This window comes from Falco naumanni, chromosome 6, assembly GCF_017639655.2.
Source record: "Falco naumanni isolate bFalNau1 chromosome 6, bFalNau1.pat, whole genome shotgun sequence".
In the NCBI taxonomy this organism is placed as follows: Eukaryota; Metazoa; Chordata; class Aves; order Falconiformes; family Falconidae; genus Falco; species Falco naumanni.
The window spans coordinates 69,357,496-69,379,300 of record NC_054059.1 but is presented as its reverse complement, the minus strand read 5'-3'; positions in this window follow the sequence as shown (position 1 = coordinate 69,379,300).

Below are 21,805 nucleotides of genomic sequence, written 5' to 3'. Positions count from 1 at the left end.
CACCCTCACCCCCTCTCTGCCCACCCCCCACCCCGGGTATTTGTTTCAAGGAAGATAGATGTCTATAACCTTTACAAATTTGCAAGACACACAATTTAGATCTTTAGGTTGCCTCAGCATGGTTATATAGCAATAGATAACTACGTGGATATTTCAGAATAAATGACAAAAAATCCTTTAGTTTATTGATAAATGTATTTGTGAAGATTCAGTAGTGAAAATTCAGAGCCAAATAGTTGGATGAAATCAAGACATGTGGTGCTTTATAGTAAATGAGGATTTGGCCAATTACAGACATCAGTAGGCCCTTTCAAAGTATTCCTTTGGTAAACAAACACAAATACAAACATATCCAGGGAGTATCTGGCAGGTTTTGTATGAGATATTGCTTTCTGAAGTTTCTATCTCAATATTCAGTTGAAGAATTCAGTGTAGGTTTGAAACAGCCTTTTCTTTCAAGTTTGTATTACTTGAGGCTTTATGCATTAATCCTTCCAGGTTGCATTCATAGAGTCTTCCACAAAACCCAAATAACACTTTTTAGCCCTACTACACTAACTGGTTAATATTTCAGAATGGAAAAGACATAATTTATGAAGAAAGAAACACCATCAAAATCTAAAGCCTCAAATAGAAGTAGGAGAAATGCCCTGATATTCTACAAAACCAAAATGTTTTCAGGGAAAAGGGGTCATGAGCAGACAATAGCATCCAAAGAGGTACAAGATAATGCTACAACATATTTTTTATAGTACTATTATTATTTTAAGGATATTACAAAAATATTTAAAGTACTTTCAACAGAACTTCACTTAGTCTCCAAATACATTAGAGTTTCCAAACCCATCCACAATCACAAAATATGATGGTTGAAATGCAGACTACTTTGAAAACAGTGTCAAAACTCCTTCTTCAGAGGAATAAAAATTTTGTCCAATATATCCCCACATATGTACTGATACAATATTAAAAGCCTCAGCCAAATGTGTACTGGTACAATATTAAAGGCAAAATTAGACACCAGCCTGTATTTAGGTTTACAGGAGCAACTGTGCTTTTTGTCATGTTTTCAGAGATATTCAGGAAAAGAAGGGATTGCTGAGGTTGACTCATCTGACATCCAAGATCATTGTTTTCCAGCTTCAAATGTTAGTGTCCTGTTCCTTTCCAGTTTTGCCTCTCTGCCTTCCTATAAGCACCTCCGACACTTTCAAATTTTTTTTAAAACCCTTTTCTTCTCACTTTCCTATAAAATACAGTTCTAATTAAAAAATAAAGTTACTCAAACACCTCATCTCCCCAGTTTGTAACCATGAAGATAAACACATTAGCTTTTCATGTGACTGTAATCTAATTGTCCTTCTTCTTTTCATTTACTATCCCGCTCTGTCCCCTGTTTGTGTTATCTTCTCCTGTTGTTCTTGTACTTGCCTAGACTGTAAGCTCTTAGGGGGCAGGGAATCTGTCTTTGATTTGTTCTATGTAGCACCATGAACTATGGAGCTATATAAATAATAAAATAAGTAGATCTTCTTAAATGATGTTTGAAGTGATAGTGATCTGATTTGACTGCCAGTCTAGTAATATATTGTTTTAGCTCATTGCCTGAAATCCTAGTCACTATAGAAATAGAATTAAAAAAAAAAAATAAAAATAATAAAACCAACCCAAAGGAGCTATCACACTGACTCATCTTACTGGAAATTTCCCTACATCGTCGGGGTATAGGAATATAGAACATCATGTTTACATACCTTCTATAAAGGCTTTATTATGAAATCAGCTTCATTAAAAATGGGAAAAGTAGGTTAACACATTAAAAAAGGGGTTATATGCAGGATAAGCTTTGCAAAAGAGAACTTTTAATTGGTTTAAGCTTGGAAAAGCTATGACTTAGCAATTTGTTAAGTTGAACACCAGGCACCTTGCCTTCTGTCATTGTATCTGCCCACTTAGATGAACAAGACTCTCATTGTCAAAATCTATGCCAATCCCATTTTATTACTTGTTTTATGGATATAATTAGAATTTTTTTTAATGAAATGTAATTCTAATTAACTAAAGAAATACTTCCCCTTGCTCCTATCCAACAGCACTGGCTTTCTATGACTGCTGGAATGACAGAATTGCGGGAATTTGAGAACAATGTTAATTGTAAATAACGAAAAGGAAAAGATGCATCTAATCTTGAGGGCAAACTTATCAGCTTTCTCTTTTACCTTTTCCTTCTTCAAGGAATGCCACTCTGTAATGATGAACACTATTTTTCTGGATGTTGAAGTATACACTGGAAATTGTACATAGATAACATCTTTCAGCAGTTCTCAGAGCCAAGAGAATGTTTTTCTTTCTTTGTCATACAATTATGCATAGTTTTTCCAGAAACTTAGGAAATCTAGCATGAGCTAAAAGTAATAGAAAAATTGTAGAGTTCTTTCTTTGCCATGACTGTAGGAGTTTTGATTGGAGGAAGTAAGATACTTAGTCCCACATTAAACTTACCTGGAAAATTATATGAAAAGATTGAATATTGGTAAAGATTTGAGGTGTTGTTAATGTTTCCTTGGGCTACATCACCCACCACAGACCAAATTCATAGCAATTTGGTTTTGAAGGTCCAAGTTTGAACCTTATGATGTATTTATGCCAAAGGTTGTTTCTTGTCACTTTCCTACAAGTTGACTGCTGGCTGTTAAGCCCAGGGAATGGAAAGCAACCAAACACATTGTTGGTAACCATATCATTCTCTTTGTGCTTTGAACATGCTAACTGGCTGGGCCATTTAGGTTCAGGTAAATCAGTAGAAATTTCTGGTATGTACATCTGCTAAGCCATTCTATGGATTAATGTCTATGTTAAAAATGCTTATTTGTGATAAGTAAATATTACTTGTGTATTTATCTGAGGCATCTCTTATAGAATCACAAAATCACTGAGGTTTTGAATTGCTGAGTCCAATGACTTCTCCAGATGGAAGTATCTTCTGGAGACTGTTGAGCCCAATGCCCCTGTTCAAAGCAGGGTCAAGGAGAAAACATTGCCCAGGATGTTTTCCATTCAGGTTTTGAATACTTCCAAGGATAGAGACTCCACTACCTCTCTGTTTCCAGTGTTCAATTACACTTACAGTGATAAAGGTTTTTTCCCCCTCACATTTAAAGGTAATTTCTTGCATTGCAGTTTGTGCTTACAGCCTCGTATCATCTTGCTGGACATGGAGTGTCTCCTTCCATCTTCCTTCTGTCAGATTCCACTGACCTTTCTCTTCTCCAGGCTGAGGAGTTCCAGGTGTCTCAGCCTCTCCTTATATGACAAATGCTTAATCCCTTAATCATCATTCTGGCCCTTTGCTGGGAGCCATACTCACTCTGTTATGTCCCTGTCTTGTACTGGGGACCCCAGCACTCTAGATGTGTCTAACCAGAAGGGGAAGAATCACCTTCCCTGATCTGCTGGCAATGGTCTTAATACAGCCAAGGGTTTTTTTACTCTTCTTAGATGCAGGGGCACATTGCTGGCTCATGTTTAGTTTTTTGTCCACCAGGATGCCCAGGTCCTTCTCTGAAAGCTGCTTTCTAGTTGACTCACCCATAGTCTGGGCTGGTGCATGGAGTGATTCTTCCCCAGGTGCAGGACTTGGAATTTCCCTTTGTTCAATTTCATGAAGTTCCTGTTTATCCACCTGTCCAGCCTGTTGATATCCCTCTGAGTAGCAGCAGAAACATCTGTTTTATCAACCACTCCTCCTTTGTGCAATGTGAGAAACACAACTAAATACCTGTACACCTGGACTTCAGATGTTGATGACCTGTCTGACTAGGTGTAAAAAAACCTAAGAAAATTTCCTCTCTGCAAGCATGGTGGACAATATTCGCTACCTTAAGAGTGAGCAGCATGGTGACTGTAAGCAGCTAGTGCACGGTTCTGTCTTGAAACTTTTCATACTGTTCGGTTGCTTCAAAATAGATAGTCATATTCAGCATACCGTATTAGTGGGCATGTTTTCATCTTTCTGTCTGAAAGTTTTGAAGCAAAATGCCTGACATGGGGGGAAAAAAAAAAATGGCAAAAGCTCTTTGTGTTCAAGCTTCATGTGATCCAGAAGCTTTTCTAGACCAGAATACTATCCTATTACTCAGTAAACTCTCAGTATGATTTTAAGTTACATGCTCATATGAACTTGGTAACTGCAGAAGCACATGTGCAGTTTTCAAATTGCCAAAAGAATTTGAAATAGAAGCCATTATTAGAACCAGTCCTAGATTCAGAAGAACGTTTCCAAGAAGCATAGATGAGGTACATCTATATTTGTAATTCTGTTTGATAAAGTTTATTAGGCTTTTTCATTTTCCCTCCTTTTTTCTTACAATTAATGGTCCCCAAATTAACTCAAATCTACTACTAGCTAATTGCTTTGAAGTCTTGTGTGTTCCTATATATTTTAAGATCAATAAAGTGTTATACCAGACAGCTGATGTTTGGCCAGAATTTAGGCTGAGGGAGACAACATATGGCCCTTAAAATCAAAATAACCCAATTACAACTAGGCTATTGAAATTATCAGTAGTTCACATTTCATTTCAAAGCTTTCTTTTGTGGTGATGGGTATTATATTCAGATTGCTACACTTTTATCTTCTTTTCCTTTTCTTTTTTTTGTACATGGGTTCACATTATAGGAAACCTTAGTCTAACATTTTGTTCTAGAAATTACCTATTAAGCATAGGGATCATTTCAGTTTCTATGAGACAGTGAACCAACTCATATTTCACTTGTGACCCTGTGATACATGCTATTAGCAGACTGAGTTTCATGATAACAACTCCTTCATTTTTCTTGCAATTTCATTGCCTTTTCTTTAACTTTTGGCTTTTGTCCTGGTAAGTGGATTTCTTCTTCTTCTTTTTTTTTTTTTTTTTTTTCTTGTTTATTTTTAACCTTTGTGTTCATGTAGTGTACCTGCAAAAAAATGAAATGAAAACAAAATGCAAATGTTACATAACAGCAATAAGGAAAAAACAGTAGGTAGTTTCTCAGAATGGTATCTATCTCGCTTCCGAGGTACTAGTTCTTCAACTCTTCTCAATGTGTTTTGGTCTTCTGTAATAAAAAAAATATCTGTACTACTAGCATTGTTTTGACCAAGGTAAATGATGCTACACATCAGCAGTACATCTGTTAAGTCTTTTGTGATTTACAGAACAAAATTAGTGTAATATGACTACAGAGATTCTGGGACTTCAGTTTATCTACACACCTAGCCTACAAACCTACCAGGATTTCTTTGGAAGCTGGTAAAACCTCACAAAATTATCATAAATCAATTAGCCATTCTTAAACTGTTGCTCTGACAAACACTACAAGGTGCCATTACATTTTCAATGGCAGATAGAATGAAGTATGTTCTTTGTAACAAGTTATCCATGGATGAATACAAGCTAGATAAACTAGAAGGAGTCTGGTTCTAGGATATAAATGAATGACCCGATTTGCCATTTGTTTATTAGGATGTTGGGCTCTTAACACATTACAATTAATATTGACATCTTTGACACTAAAAATTGCACAGTGTGAGCTTTGCTTGAATGTCCTAAATTCTACAGACTTTGATTTTAACCAGGTTTATGTATTTCACTTGTTAGGAAAAGGTTATGAGAAATTTGATCCTGAGCCCAGTGAGTTCAGAACCCCCTTCTGGCACAGATTAATTTTTAAAATGGATGCTGTCCCTGCTCAGCCATTTTTCTTAACAACTCATTATGAAGGTGAGTATGCTATAATCGTGCCACTTATCTAACAACTTGCCCAGCATAAACGAAAGTAATAAGAGCTTTAACAGAATATTTGGGCTGGTAAATTACAGGAATTAAAATGTATTAGTCCACACTTGCCTGTGTTAATCAAGGCTTACTCATATATGACATGGTGAGGTTTATTAATGAACTATGTATATTGATGCACTGATTACTAAATGAAGTCTGCTTTCCTGGACTTCCAGGTAGACCCATCTTACAATTTTCCTGTCTCTTTTTAAAGTGACAAATGGCCTTGTAAAAATAAACAGAATACATAAATGTAGCTCAAGTTATTTATTTTAAAACGTGTTAGGAAATGGATCTAAAAATTATAAATCTGGAATCAAAATGTAAATACTTATTAATCCACTGAAGACTGAGTGTAAGGCATGTGTTAAAATTCAGTGTATAAAAAGGCAGATAAGATTGCGTATTCTTGAGTGAAACTTTTTTCAGCTTCTCATTAGCAATCTTTAATCCAATGTCTAAACTTATATCAATCTCTTTTTAAACCTGTCAGATAACCAGCAAGTGGCTGATAAGAGATTTCATCATTTAATTCTCTTAAATTTTCTTTTCAATAATCTGGATGATTCATAATTACAATTGACTCCATTGAAACCCATACAGCGTGTCAGTTTCTTTAAAGACTTTCAGATAACTAAATTATGGATAATTTTTGTTATAATTCTGAAATAATTGCTGAAAATTATGGATATTTTATTAAAAGTTTCCAAAGATGTAACCAATGTCCTTTTTTCATACTGGAGACTGGTAAAAAATCTTGTGGATTAAATTTACTCATATATTTATATCTCCATCTGTTGAAGAAGCTGATATTTTGTTTGTGTTCTTCAATACCTGTAAAGAAATTTTCTGGTTTAACTTTTTTTGTAAAGTTTTAGTTAGAATATATTTCCAGTGGGGATCTTCATAACAGGCATTAATAGTTACATCCTCATAATTACCTCATTGACTATTTCTTTCCAATTTACAGAATGGAATAAGTGACACAATAAAAAGTGAGTTGCCTAAACTTAGATAGAAGGTCTGTGTGTGCAGTCTCCTAAATACTTTATGTGTGTGGACTGTGGTTACATGGCCATTTCAGTGCAGCATAAATCCAGGTTGCTACCAACAGGAGAGATCCTGTTCTTTCTCTATACTTTTTTTTTTTTTTTTTTTTTTTTTGTGGCCATATGATGAGAAGGATCTCTCTGCTTCTGCAGAAAACTAACTGGGAATGAAAAAGAGGGAGGGAAGACTAGTTTTCAGCTCATGAGAAGCTTTAAGTGAGCTATTGATTATCACAACCAACCGCTGTAAGCAATGATAAAAATCTAGTCTCCTTTTACATAAAAATCCTTTCCCTCCCAAGTTGAGACAGAAATACTACAAGAACACATTTCTGTACCTGCAGGGAACTAGAAAAGGATGCTGGGTTGTGTCAGTTCTAGCACAACTTAGTAACAGGAGTCCTGGGCCAGGTATCACAGCCTGGGGTGCCAGTTCAGCTTGGATGCTGGCCAGCCTTCCTAGGCACAGCTGCTTTGGGAAGGGGGGTTCTGCAGCAGGTGGCACCCCAGCACCTCTGCTAATGAGCACCCAGAGTTGCTCTGCAAGCTTTCCTTGCCTGGACCGGTATCAGGTGCTGAAGCCAGCCAAGTCCTACAATGTAGCTCCATTCAGTGTGAGGACTCAGCTCTCCCTCTAGCTTGTTTGCAGCTGGAATGCTGCAAATTGAGTGAGGAGAATGCAGCAGAGCACGGGAAAATCCACCACATATGCTTGGTTTTGGGACAGAAAAAGACACAAAACAGCACACTTCAGAATGTCTTTAAAGCAGAATTTTCCTTCTTAGGACCATCTAAAACGTAATGCTGTTTCCCAAAGCAACCACCAGCTATTAGTAATTCAATTCTTATTTTGTGTAGTGGAACTTGGATATCCACAAGTACAAATAATAAACATTTCTGAGGAAAAAAATAAGAAACCCTCTTCATTGCCTGAAAAAGTGTGTTGTTAAATTGCTTGGAGGCACAGTCTTTCAGATCATGTTTTATTTTTTGTTGTTGTCATTTTATCTCTCCTTTCCCCTGGTATTTATTCTTCTTCCTTTATCACTGTAAGAGAGAGCTATGAACTGTGGAAAGCTCACTTTTATTCCATATCTGTTCTTCCCTGATATCTTCACATTCTGCTATTCAGACTTTCTCTGGGACAGCAATGTAGCAATACTTATTTTTCTTCAGTACAGACCAGGTGCCTCTCTCAAGTTTTTGCTCTTTTACCTGCTATTATTCTCCTAGTTGAAGAACACTTCTGTATGTTAATGCAGACAGACTCAGTTTTTCAGAAGCTGTATCTCAGTTAACACATAACAATACTACATTTTCCAGACAGAAAGAAAAATCCATGTCTCATTTCTGTAAAAAAAAGACAAAATAGTGACGCCTTCTGCAATGAAACATAAAGTGAAAATAATTTTGCAGTTGTCCGTATGAGAAAGTGGGAGTGTTATATGTAGTTCTGTTTCTGTCCGCAGAAAATACGAAACCAATAATGATCATATTTAAACTCTGGCAATAAGTGGTTCTGTTCAGTGATATGGAGAAATCTCTAGGAGCTGTGTAATCGGCCAAAACAATTCTGTTTGCACTGTAAATGTGTCAGACCCTGACCAAAGTTGTGTTCACTCCACCCAAATCTCCTTGACGGTATGATCAACCATGTAGTTTTCCATTACAGACATCCTGATATTGGTTCAGTTTACACCAAAATCTGACTTAATCCCTTATGGTCTCAAGGCTCCTGTTTCATAAATCAAGCTTTGTGCTAAACACAGTTTGTCTGTAATCAAGATTCAAAGACATGATCCTTTTTTATTCAAACAGTTGCTGAGCATCCCCACCTCCCAAAAGGATATTAGTTCTTTTTCAACCCTGCTGTAGATATTCTGGAGTGGAAAAGAGAGTCCTGATACTCCTTTCTTACAGAGCTCTAGATAGACCATGGGCTAGAGGGAGTCTACAGAGAACTTCTGCATAAACTGCATTTGGGAAATGAGCCAAAGGGGCATGCTGTGGCTGCCAGGGCACGAGACAACAGAAGCAGCCACAGGCTCTGCCCTGCTGTGAGATTGTAAGGGAAGGACCTGAATGTGCATTTGGATCATCATGCTGTTTCTTGTCATTCTCCAGTTAAGAAACATACAGGAGCTTCAACTTAGAATGGTAACAAAGGGAAAGTCAGAGGTTAATGAGATTATGCATATTTTCAGATATGGCCTACAGAAATAATATGCAGGGAAGATTGACCAGCCTTGGGCCCCTCTTTACCTGTCTTTGTCTATTTTTTTTTTCTTTTTTCTTCCCCTGCCACACTTTTTCTCCTCCCCCTCCCCCCCTTTAAACTTAGGAGAGCCAGTGATCCTGGTATAATTCTGTATGGTGTTCTGTTCTGTCTGTACCGATAGCTGTTTGCAAGCTGCATTGTGTCATTTGTAGCTTCTCCTCTTTAGCCTGGGCTGCTTGTGTTTCCTCTACTGTGAAGAACATTACATTCATGGAACATTTATTTGATACTGTGAAAAGAGATTTGCGTAACTGCTGTGCAGGGAGGGAGTTAGAAAATGAGAATGGAAAGAAGAATCATTGTCTAAAAATTTGTCTTTGTCTTCATTTTGTTAGTTCAATTCTGTGTAAGTGTTGTCTGGGGAAGGTAATAAGTAAGAAAACATGCCATCAAGGGATTTCCTGCAGGAGGGGTTATTACATGATCAAAGGCCCATTAGTGAGTAGAACTGACTTGGTGTTATTTCTGTACTTACTCTCTTAAACTCTGCCCATTTTAGTGGCAGGGCAATCAAAGCACCTAACTGCATCTGGTATTTTTAGAGTCTGACTCACACCTAAACATTAAAATATGTAGCTTTATATTTTCATTCCGCTCATCAAGACTGGAACAGATATAACAGATCCTCAGATATAATAGATCATCTTCTTAAAATAATTTCAGCTGCTGTATACATGGTCCTCCTAACCAATGGTCCTGAGGAACTTTCCCGGTGTGAGCTGAATGACAGAGCTCAAACAGCAGAGGAAGCTAATGTTGAATACAGGATTGCAAGATGGGGAGTTCTAGTTTAGCTTGGATTATAATTGATAACACTTTATCACAAGAAAACATGTTGAGAGCACTTTAACCCTGACTTGAATGATTTGAACAGCATTTAAAAATCTGTTCTCGACCCTCACTCCCCAAATGTAAAACAGCAAAGATCAAGAAGGGTCTTTTCCACAGTTTATCCAAAATGAAGAATATTTCTCAATCCTGTCTTTAACCTTCTGTTGTTTTAACTGTAGACAATCCTAAGGATGAACCTTAAGACTGAAAACTTTTTTTGCTTTTGTTTTTAGCCTTTAACAACATACTATGCATACTGTTATGAAGACAATATTATGCATGTTGGTCTTGGGATTTTGTAAGCACAAATCATCCATGGTTGACCTTGTTCTTGACATTTTTTGTTTTCTGAAATATTTCTGGCATATTCCTTTTAAAAAGGAAGTGTTACCAATTGTGTCTGTGTTGCTTGTGCTGAGACTTTCTTCTTTGAAGCTTGTATGGTTCTGAAGAGACATGTAAAGGCTAATGAAAATGTGCAACTGAGGCTGCAGAATAGATAACTTTTCCTGGGGAATGATGCTACACCGTAATGCAGAGAGCTGCCAACTGTAGCAAAATTGCAGTGAAGAAAATTTCAGTAGCTACAAGGAAATTCAACATCTAGATCTGTAAGAACACAAAGGAGAAAGAAAAAGGAACAGAAGAGAATTAAAGTAATACTATCTCTGCTACTTCAGTTTATGTTGGTTGAAAGCTTCCAGAATAAACAATGTATAGCACCACCTGTATCCCATGAACATATGGCTGACTAAATTGTGGACATAATCCTGACCTTTTTATCTCTTCTTCCAGCCTAGAGTGAATTATTTAATTTTTGTATGGAGTAGTTTATTGTTGCCTCTGCAAGCCAGCTACTATAACCAGCACACAGAAGTCTGGTGTTCCTCCATGCACTAGTTCTCTTTGCTTCTTTGCAGAATGGAAGGATAAAATAAATGGTGATTTTTGCTGTCCTGAGTGATTCTGATTTCCCCTTTGGTCTCCCGTTCATCCAAGATAGTTGGATAGTCTAGCTTTAGTCATCTCCCTGAAAAATATAACTTAACAGAAGCTGAGTAAATATGACACAAATTAGTCATGTTCACATTTAAAGCTAGAGCAAAACACTTATTTTATTTTCCTGATTTTATTAATCCTAAATATTTTTTATGCAAATGCAAGAGAACAAATGGCTGATTTTTGCCAGTCTTTAGTCTACTTGGAATTTGCAAGATGAGCTTTCTACAAAAGCTGGGAGGGCTCCTGACAAAGGGGACTTTTAGAAGTGAAGAGCCTGTGCTCTGTCTTGAGCTGAGAAACTGGGTTTACAGGATCTGATGTAAAAGATTGCACTTATAGCACTGAATCAACCTACAGGCAGTTTAACAAGGTAAGATGAGGGAATACGAGCTTGGTGAGTGGTCGAGATTATTAAAGCTTTAAAAATATCCTTTAGACTATGGAAACCCTGTCAACACTACAGTAAACCTAAATATAAACTATACTAGTGAAGATGTAAATTGAAAATGAAACCAGCAATGATGATTTAAAGAGTTTGGGGATTAAATATTTTTGTTGCTTACAGTACCCAACCCTCTGCTAGGTCTTGTAAAGAATATATAACAGACATGACATTTTTCCTTAGTGCATCCTCCCTTCCATTTTCCTTGCCTGCCATTGTCACCGGAGCCTTTAGACAAGGAAGACGTGACAGAACTTGCCAAATTCTTTATGTCTATCTCAATATTCCAGCGTGTATTCCAGCATACATAAAGGTGTCATTGGAAGAATAATTAAACAGTCAGAGCAAGACACCAGTTTTCTAAAAGGTTTTATTTACCTTTGTGTGCAGCATATAAACTCAAGTGTGTTTAGACCCTAAGTATTTGCAGGAGCCATTTTCTAATTATTCCATTTTCATTCAATTATGTCTCTTGTGGACTTCACTGAAAAAATTACCATAACACAGAGAACAACCTTTTAGGCAGTTACACAAAAACCATGTAATTATTGTTCACTGTTAACAGAGGCAAACTGAGAAAACTGCAACAAAAATCACAGCAGCCTGCTCTTGTGACTTTGTTTGTAGAGGTGCTGTTTAAAGGCTCCCTTGTGTGAAGGTTATTTGCTGACAAAGTTCCAGATCATCAGGAAAGTAAGGGAATAAATGACACAGCTAATGGCTGAACTTGAATATTCTGAAAAATCAGACAGACATACACACAAAGTAAGCTGGACAGTGCCATGAGGCAGCCTGGAGTCATGAGGTTTTGTTTCCTTGATGCTGTGAACCACTCAGTGACTTTATATGATGTACACACCTTACTGAACCCAAGAAACTGTAAAGCATCAGCCTGGTTAATTATAGGTTTAGAGCTGCAATGTGTTAAGAAATAGCAAGGACGTGACACACAATTTGAAAGCCTTTGTTCCAATTTTCTTTCACTTTGAGATGAGGAAAAGGTGTGGAAATAAAAGCAGTCAGACTGAATAGCATATTACACGATAAGTGTGGTAGTCTGCATTGTTCTGAGATAGATCCTCAGTGAAGGTGCATAATAAGTGGTGATGTTTACACACTGCTGACAGTGACTCTACCACACATTCCCACCTTTCCTGCATGTGCTTCTGCAGCTTCTCGACACAGGCTTGCAGCGCTAACCTACCGACCACTCTGACTTTCCATGTACTTTTTCATAATATAAATGCAACAAAGTAATTTAAAAATGTTAATATCTGAGCATTTGATGTTTTGTAAGAAACAGTGAAGACCGTTGCCATCTGTAGCAAAGAGTTAATTAAAAGACTTAATTCTTGCGAGCTGCACATTTTCCCTCTCAGGATCAAGCATTGGGTCCAATGACTCAATTGGGAGCATTGCATTTTGCTTCAGTGCCTGTAACTCTCAATGAGGCAGCACAGAAAGGTAAGCATAACAAATATATTTTAACTCTTGCTGTAGCAGGAGCAAGCGACAGAAACAGTTCTGTGTACTGGTTAGCTAGCTGTTGTGGAAAGGCAGTTTCCTCTAAGCACTGAAATACAGCTGCTTTAAGTAAGGGCACACTAAATAACAGAAATGTTCTTATGATTGTTTTTTAAAATGTTTTCTTCTGAAGCATAAAACAGAGTGAAAGGTGGACTATAGCTTTCTTCATATTAACTGTGTTTGTGTGGTTAATCATGCTGTCCTATACTAAAAACCTTTGGCAGGTGGTATAAACCCTCCTACTTTGTTTCAGCTGGTGGTCAAGCAGCCTGTTCCCCCATGGAGCATGTTCCTTCCAAAGCTGCTGTGTTCCTGAGGTGCTGGCTAGCCAGAGAGGGACTCTAAGAGGGACTCTATTTCCAGGATAACTCCAGCTCTGTTTTCTGGCACAAGGCTATGATATCCTGTTATGTAGAAATACTGCCCGGGGCTACACAAGCTCTGTGAGTTTTCTGGTGATGGGGGTGGGAGAATCCCCATCTGTGGTCAGTTTGTGACCTCGATTCTCATCCATGACTGCTTTCCAGTTAGGGGAAAACCAGCAGTGAGTTCTAGCAGGAAACAAGGAAAAGGACCTACAGTCAGAGCTACATTACTTTTTAATAGGTTTACAGAACTCCTTAAAAATAAATGCAAGCATTGTCTTGCAGATGAGAAGAAATTATGATTTCTATTTCATATATTTGCATCCATGCTTTGAAGTGTTCTGAAAAATCTCTGAAACACAAAATGAAAAAAAAAAAGTCTAAATCTTAGTACTGGAATTTAACCTGTGATACATTTTAGGAGGGTCTACACATTTTTTCAGTAAGAAAAACTCACATTCTAGGCACTGTAACAAGTTAATTTGTGTTAATGATGAAACAATTTGCTGGTCATATTTAGAAACCTAATATATAATTTTGACACAATCAAAACTATGTCACCTATGTGACCTTTTTCTCTGTATATGTAACAGAATTTGAAGGTCTACAGACATCCGAAACATTGACTGAATACAATCTTACTAATTTTACATTAAATAAAATAGAAGTACTTTTCTATTACCCATAAGAAAAGACCAAATCAAACAAAACAAGTCTAATAATAAGGTATAATGAGACACCACGTTGAAATGTTCTTAAATATAAGCTGTGACACACTAAACTGAAGAAATAAATTAATTAGAAGTTCTGTAAATATGAGTTGACTACTGCTACACAGTATAAAGAGGAAAGGTAACTATGAAGACTGTAACGCAGTCTTGTAGTTTATAGCTAGGACTCAAGAGAGACCTAAGGATACTGAATTTCAGCAGAACAAATTTTGGAAGTATGCAGGAAATGATGGGTGAAATTGAATGATTTTGAGTAATGGAGAGAAATTTAAAGTATTTAGAGATAAATTTCTTAGGCATAGAGATTCTGCATGCCACCTAGCAATAAATATAGTGAGTGCTGGTTATTATTCTCTTCCTTTCGTGTTTTATATAGCCAATGTAGATGAACACAGAAATGAAAAAATGACCAGCAGTAAGAGAGATACATGCAGTATGTTAAAGAAAGTACAGCAAACTGTTCAAACACTGGAAAATTGCATCAGAAAAGAATATTAGATAGGGCAGTGAACTAAACTTGAGAGTTTTGAATATTTGATTTGCCTTAGATATATAGAATTCCCATGATTTTATCTGAGTCTGAACATGCTAGTGAATAATTGCTATTATGTTGCAGAAACCATTGCAGTAGCCTGTGTTACCGTTCTGAGGATTTCTAGGCATTCTAATCAGAAGGATTTCACTCAGCTGGTAAAAAGCTGATTTCAGTGCTTTCAAGACTGAAAAGCAGTATTATTTACATTAGGTACCTTACCAAGAGATGATACAAGTCCTGAATTTCTCAGCACCAAGACACAAGACTACATTTCTTTTGTTCTTCCTCTTTTGTTTGTCTGAAGAATCCTGATTTATCCCTCCTCCCCAGCCCCTCCCACCCCCCATAAAGCTTCAGCTGAGTGAAAAGGGGATGAGACAGAAGAGGCTGAAGGGTGTTGCCTTCAAGTTGAAATATTTTTGCTCTCTAGACCAGGGTTTCTCCTCTTTTAGATCTCTAAATCAGAGATTTAGAAACAGAATTCAGTAAGTTAAAGACTATGTTAAATTCAGATTTTTCCTATGGGACATTCATATTAAGAGCCTGTAATGCGGTTTATATATATTCCTTAGGGTATGATGGGCTGATGATCTTTTTGGTTCTTCCTCTGGAACCAAAGGATTTTCTTCTTTTTTCTAGTGCACATAGATTATTTCTATTTCTCTTCCCCCCCCCCCCCTTATACATTTTTTATGCTGATATATGGATGGGTTTTGCTTGTTCATTGGAACATGATTTCATTTACTTGGAAAGGACTTTATCATGGTTCAGCAGTGGCAGTGAAACTTTGCTGATAAAGTATTACCTCACAAGATCAGCAATGCTACTGATGCAGTATGATTTGTTAGGAAGGATTCATTTACGACTAATATTACATGACAGCACTATTGATAGCCACTCCTGAGCTAGTCACCCTACACTCCTCTGAAACCAATTTTTCCATAGAAGTGCAAAGGCTTTAAAGGGAGACCAGGCTTACTAGTTCACACAAAGCTGTCTACACTGCAAATAACAGCAGGTCAGCAGGTGCTTCTGATACTCAGTCATCCTTCACTTTTCTTGATCATGCATGATGAGAACATATGATACCTCATAGTGCCTGTGTACCATGCTGTTGAACAGAAAGCAAGAGATACAAAGAAAAAAAAGAATCTATTCTCGAGTAAATTGAACTGATATGGTAAATGACAGAGTAGGAAAATACAATACATGCAGAAAGCAAAAGAACAAGATGATACTTAGCACTTAAAAGAAAAAAGGAGTACAGTTCAATAAAAAAGTTAATTTCTCCAGCTCTGTGTGCAGGAGTTAAAAAGAAAAAAAATTCAATATTGCTGAAGTATTGTACTGAGATGATAAATTGTATTATTTTGGAACTATCCTAAGTCTCTTTTGTGAGGCACTCGGAAAGATAACAATGGATTGTAAAAAAACCTCGAAACAAAATGTATTGAGATAATCAGCAGACCTGTATAGATGTCTTGATTAATACGTGTTTTTCTCTTGTGGAATTAAAGATATTAACAATGTAACATTCTGAGGTCCAACAACTCATATCAAGGCATTGCATTTTACATGAAAGAGAGCTCTGTCACGAGTTGTTGAAATGCATTTGGTGAACTAATTTAACTGGATTCTGGACCTAAATATCTTTTCTGAACTTTTTACACCACTGAGTGTGTTATATCTTCAAAATTCATTTACATATTTGACACTTTAATGTAAAAGACTACTCTAGATTTTAAGAAGTTCCATATTGTTCACAGTCTTGTGAACAAGTATGATATCATCAGATACAATACCTGCTCAAGAACCTTGGAAATTCTGGTACTGGAGAAGAGTTTAACACATTTCAACTCCTATTATCAGGTGTGCTTGATAGCATTTACACAAAATGAATAGGTCACCAACACTTTTTTGAAGAAACTTGGTAGTTGCTTGGTTGACTGATCTTCCCAGAACTAAGAATTACTCTGCTGCTCAATACATTAAAAAAAAAAAAAAAATCAACCTAAATATTGCACAATGTTGTGAATTTATTTATAGGCATCTTGAATAAGCAATTAACACTTCTAGCCTTTAAAGAATTTTATTCCTTTTTCAGTAGAGTCTACTGTAGGCTTTATGCATTTTGTTTCCAGATTTCCAGGCTGGTTGTGTCAAAATGAAACCGTTTGGCTAGGTTCATGCTAGCGAGTTGAGCAGGTGATTTCTTGGCACGTTAGAATAAAGCTTCCAGGCTGCTAGTCGTGTTTTGGGTGGGGTGTTAACACTATCTGTCCATAAATCCTGGTTCAGGATTGGTTCAGGATTGAGGAGAGGTCCTGGCATGAGGGGGTTTGGACGGGCTGTCTTGCTTTAACGGGGCAGAGCTTTCCCTGATGATTGGCTTCAGTGCCAGAGATCCATCTCATCACATGTTTAATTTGCCAATATACAAACAGCCTTGGAGACTAATTGGATTAATTAAAGTGATGTGCAGTTTTGTATTATACAATACTATTCACTGTGGTGTGGGAAATTTGTGTTATAATACAGCCATATAAATCTTGAACTACTGACAGGTTTTAGAGTAAAATCTGCAACACTGTGGATACTCCTATCTCACATCCATTGCAAGCTGTTCTTTTAGTTGTGGTCTTAACATGGACATTATTACACAAAAAGAAAAACCACAGTCCACATAGCCAGGTCTCTTCCATTCTTTTCCCTTATTCTAAGCAGCAATGCAGGATCTGGAAGGCTTAAGTCCATGTGCCTGTTCTTACTGAAGATTTGAGTTGTCCTAGAAAAGTACAGCCATGAGGCTATACGTAGCTTGAAGATGGGTTTCTTGCAAATTACTATGTTGAAATGTTTCAGTTAAAGATACCGTAAGAATAATAGCTAAAACCATACAGAATGCCCTGCTTAGCGAGTCCCACTGCAGAATGCCAGCTGTCTGATGAGGCAAGGTGAATTGCAAAGGTAGGAGAGAGAAAGGGAAAAATTCACCTTTAGTACTGTAGGATGCTGTTTCAAAAAGAAGCATTCCATGTTAAGGTCCTAATGAAGCAGTGCTTTCCCTGCATAATGTGGCTTAGAAAAAGATGAAGTGGGTTTGGACAAATGTTTTTGAAAATACCTGTCAACCCTATAAACAGAACAGTATTAATTCCAAGTTTTATACTGCTGCTTTGGTTGAAGATACAAGGAAGTGAAATAAAGAATACATGTGGTATTGTACATATTTACAAAGAGTTCAGGTAAAGCTGAACAATAAGGGTTGCTTAGCTGTTGGATTTTTCTGTCTAGGTGTCTATGTACTTTGACTAATATAACCCTTAGTAGCTGAAGCTTCACTAAAACTCAGTGGAATGTAGCATGCCAGGCAAAAGTTTTAAATGGATTTAGAGTCACAAAAATTGTAACACAGAGAGTCAGACATCAGAACAGAACAAAGACAAACATTGTAGCCAAGCTGAAGTTGTTATTTTAAATGTTTATGATGTTTTGTATTTTTGTTCGAGATATATTTTATTGTGGGGTGTTCTAACACACAATGCTTACAAGAGATGATGTGATACCCTTTTACTGTTCTTTACTATAGCTAGATGCCATAATGCAGTTCTAAAGCTAAAGAAAAGCAGTAATAATTGAGATTGTGAGTACTCTGGCTTTATCTTTCTATTATTATAATTTTAAAGAAGATATATTGCTAGAATAGAAAGGGCACTGTAGATGTTTACCATTTTAATTGTTAAAAGTATAATAATTTTGGTTTGTGTAATACAGCCATTAGCTTAGACAATTAACTTGCAAATTAGTAATATTATTGTTCGTATTAGTATTACAGAGTTAGGATTAGTATTGGTGTTGGTATTGATGTTGGTACTGATATTGTCATTAGTATCATTTTACTTTGGTAGATTAGGTTCTAAGGATTCTTACTGTGCTTTTGTATCCTACATCTCTATATGTTGAAACTCATACTGAACTAAGCATCCTTAGAATGAATGCATTTCAATGTAGTCAAAGTGGTATTTATTTGCAATTCTTGTGAAATTTGACTTTCTTGTGCAAACATTACTTTTTTGTAAAATTTTACAATTCCTGCGTAAGACTACTGTGCATGTTCCATAGATGTGAATGTCTTCATAATTATGAAATAAATGTATGTACAAGATCTAGTCACTGGGTTTTCTTATATATTGATTATGGAAGGGATGGAAAAATTTTAAGCAAGTGTATTTCAAAATCATATGATATTGAATGTCTATGAATCTAGGAGTTTCTTGGTTATCTATGACTAGATATACATGTAATAACTTTTTTCAGAGGACAAATAGTTAATACGGCAATAGTAATGTAACAATGTGATATCCTAAGGCTATAAAAAAGCAGGGAAACAATCTTCTGTTAGACCAAACCTCCTTAGGCCCTGAAAAGTATTTGCGTTTTTGAAAATGTGCCTAATTTCTTCAACTATACTCCAAATTACTTGGTGTAGAAATGAAGATATGCATAGGCGCTGTACAGTATTTTCTAGGTAGCTGGCATGTAAGATAAACATTTTGCTTTGACACTTCTATGAAAATGTCACAGCTTTTTGGTGGCTGGTATTTACTGGACATAAAAGTCTTATTTTTCAACACACACACACACACACACACACACACACACACACACACACACACACACACACACACACACACACACACACACACACACACACACACACACACACACACACACACACACACACACACACACACACACACACACACACACACACACACACACACACACACACACACACACACACACACACACACACACACACACACACACACACACACACACACACACACACACACACACACACACACACACACACACACACACACACACACACACACACACACACACACACACACACACACACACACACACACACACACACACACACACACACACACACACACACACACACACACACACACACACACTAACACACACACACACACTAACACACACACACACACACACACTAATCAGTGCTAGACAGTCCATAGCTTTTTTTACACAACATATTTCAGTATTAAATGATGCTTCCTACTAGAAAATTTCTATAGGAATATCTGGATCTAAACTGTGTTTTGTGTTCTGATGTAAGCTTATTACTGTTCACTCCACAATGGAGAATTTTATTGTATTTTGATGCAAAAAAAAATCAGCCTTGTTCATTTACAAACATTTTACATGCTGAATATTCAGCATGCCTAAACCACTTTGAGGTCAAACAAAAGCACCCTTCCTCATTTGTATACATCATTTGCGCCAAAAGTTCCCACTTAATGTCTCTTAAACCTAGTAGTCACTTATTTTTGCAACTCCTCCCTTTCTGGAATTTAATGCCTTTTAGTTCCACCTACAATAAAGTAATTTAAGTTCATTTCTGACTGTTAGTTCAACATAGCAGAAACAAAAAAATTCTAAAAAAACATTACACCCACCAAAAATATTTAACCACTATTTCTGTAATGTTATCTAAGTTTAAATGAAAGAACTGACAAGTGTAAAGAATGTCAAACTCAAAAGCTGCAGAATATAAAAAGCCACAAAGTAAAACTCTCAATAAAACTTTCTTCTCCTTTTAACACAAAATATTCTGCAAATAATTTTTACTAGCACTAAATACTATTTCTCCAGAGAAACAAAGTGAATAAGACATTAGAGAAGATTCAACTTTGCTTTTTTTCAATCCTAAAGGTTTTAAGTTTCACTGAAAGAGAAAAGGAAAAAAACCCAAACAAACCCAAATCAATCCAAACCAGTGTACTAAGGGTGGAAATTCACAATAAAAGTGTAACAAATCCAAATAAAGGATTTTTCAGGGAAATATATTAAAAGTGTTCTTGAAACACCGAGGGTCACAAAAAGTTAGATTATGAGTTAGAAGACTGGGGATTGGGAACATTGTCTCTGCAGTCTTCTTGAGAAGGTTGCTCATCCATATAACTCCAGAAGTTCAAACATGTACTTCCTCTAAATATTCTGCGGCACTGAACACTTAAAATTTTTGAGAAAGCAGAGAAAAAGCAAAGTAGAATATGTTATTATGCAAAGAAATTAAATAACATGTTCTAGAAAACAGACTCTAGCTCAAATCTTCTAAGCTTCTAATAATTAAAAAAAAAAAAAAATCAGAAGGCACTTCAAGTGCCTACGTCACTCAGATTGACTACATCACTTCAGAAAATTCTGTGGGATCTGGAGGCTAAACAGAGACCCTCTGAAGTAAATGAAAGCATTCACTTTGACATTAAATATGCTTTGGTTTCTAAATGCAGAATTTCCACAGATATATAAGAAAATGGCCCTCATCATAGAAATGTCGGACAGAAAGATTTCAGCCCTGGCAATAAAGAACGATGATTCTATAAATGCATATGCATGTGTTTAATTCTATACACATGACTAATCCTATTTTTAATGTTAAATATGTCAGTAAACATTTGAAGAAACAAAATTATATTCATACTGTCCAGATACAGCTTTGTAAGCATTAATATATGAAGATTGTATAAGGGCAAGTAAATCAATAGCATCAAAATCATAGTATCAAATACAAGAAATAATTTCAGTAATAGCAATTCCTTCATGACTGTCTCAGCTTAATCTAAGCTGTATCGAGGGCAGTAAGAAGCACACTTTGGGACAGTATTTTATACATCCTTGACACTGTATTACAGTAGCAATAAAACATTTAATATTTATGCCATATCCACAGGAGCTCTCATGTTATAAAGCATTTAAAAGTGAGTCACGTTCTTTCATATGTTTGTGGAACTGGTTGTCACTAAAATGATAAGAGGATTTTGGACTTCAACATTAGCAGATACTGCCTTCAGAGACAGACCTCAGAAACACATGGGCTTTTAGCTACCCTTTTACCCCAAAGAATCTTTTGCTGTTGGGTTTTTTCATAGGTTTAGTCACCCATACATACACACATATATAAAATCCCTATACAAACGACTGAATAATATATTGCCTAAATTACAAAAGCTTTCTTTTGCTGTTTTTATTGCAGCCTTAAGAACTTGCAATAGTGCTTAGAATACTTGATGGAAAAGGTGAAATAGCTCAGCATATGTGTACATTTTAGGAGTTTTTAAACTTTATATATGGAGTTCCATAATTTTTTGGTGGTGAAAGCATATAGGTGGCAAGCTATTTAG